The following is a 1,426-nucleotide window of genomic DNA, read 5'->3' as shown; positions in this document are numbered from 1 at the left end:
TACAGCCGTTGGAAGTTGGTTCCATCGACGCTTTTCTGGTGGGGCATCGACCATGCCACCTACGATGAAGTAAGAAACCAAGGCAGGAAGTGGAGCCTTGAAGGTAGCCCCAAGGCATTCTCCATTAGGTGATGGGTTGGTATTTGGCAGCTACCCAATGAGAGGCAGCCGCCCACCGTTGCAGTCCTGAATGTAGATTTGTGTCAGAGCCCCAGTAGCATGTTAAAGGACTTTTTGGACAACAGAATCGATGGGAGCTATGCCCATGATTCTTAGTCGGTGCAACCACATGGCTTAGCAGTCAGAAGTATGGGAATGTATTGTTTGCCCATCCAATGATTCTTTGTCGGAAGGTTTGCGCAACCAATGGCTTGTTACCGTACCCATGGGCTGGAAGGGATCCAGCTTGCATCCCGGACAACAAGGTGCAAGGCTGAGGAGGATGTGTGTGCTACCCGAGGGGAAAACACACCGCTCGGACTACGGATCGGCCAGACGATGCAGCAAGCATCTATGACAATCACGATAAGGAGAAATTGGTCGGAAATGGGCTTTGCCATGAAATTAGTCTGATCAGGAAGTTTGAAGTCAGTATTGAAGGCCCAAGTACACTACATCTCTCATCATGCTATCATATAGACCTGAGAAGAGAGGTACCCCCAATCCGGGATATTGTATTCAATTCGTCCGGCTTCCATACCAGGGCAGTCTTCTTCGAACAACTATGGATCGAAGGACTCAGGATCTTCTCCAATGGCTTTGTTCTGCGTATTGCTGAGATTTAGAGCAGCGATGAAGTGCGGGCGCTTTGTGTGTGGGGGACATATTCGGCCAAAATGTCTTACCACAGAGTGATTGACTACCAAGAGAGACTCAACATGTTCACGCTTTCTGTGCCTGAGAAACCTGAAACCTGGAAGCGAGGGAGGTCCGGGATTGGTATACGTAATGATGTGGTTGACTTTTGGTGACAAAACCAGCCGCCAGCATTGGCACAGATCCAGCATTGCGGAAGAGCAGCCCTGAGTAAGGGGCACAGCAGATATGTCCACATGCAAGCAGTCCGGCCACTGAAGCAGAAATTCATACATGGCATGACATTTATGTGTCGGTTCCAACGGGACTGAGCTGAGGGAGCTTACGTGACAGCATTGACCGGCGTGTTGCCGATGGAGGCTTAAGGTGAAAGAATGCGAGATCAAACAAACCGTTAGTGGCAAAACCCAGACTGAGTCCGGAGAAGGAAAACTTAAGCTGCCTAGAGACAGCGAGTAATGAGAGCGTGCTTTTGGAGTTGTGTGGAATAGTGACTCAGATATCTTTTCATACAAGTGAAACTGAAGGATGATATAGCCTTACACAAGCAGTATGCTCCCAGCAGGCATGACATAAGAAAGATCGTGCAGTCGCGGTGAGTCGCTCGTAT

The sequence above is a fragment of the Priapulus caudatus genome, unplaced genomic scaffold (assembly GCF_000485595.1).
Source record: "Priapulus caudatus unplaced genomic scaffold, Priapulus_caudatus-5.0.1 Scaffold129, whole genome shotgun sequence".
NCBI lineage: Eukaryota > Metazoa > Priapulida > Priapulimorpha > Priapulimorphida > Priapulidae > Priapulus > Priapulus caudatus.
The sequence above is the reverse complement of the archived record's forward strand: the minus strand, read 5'-3'. Positions refer to the sequence as shown.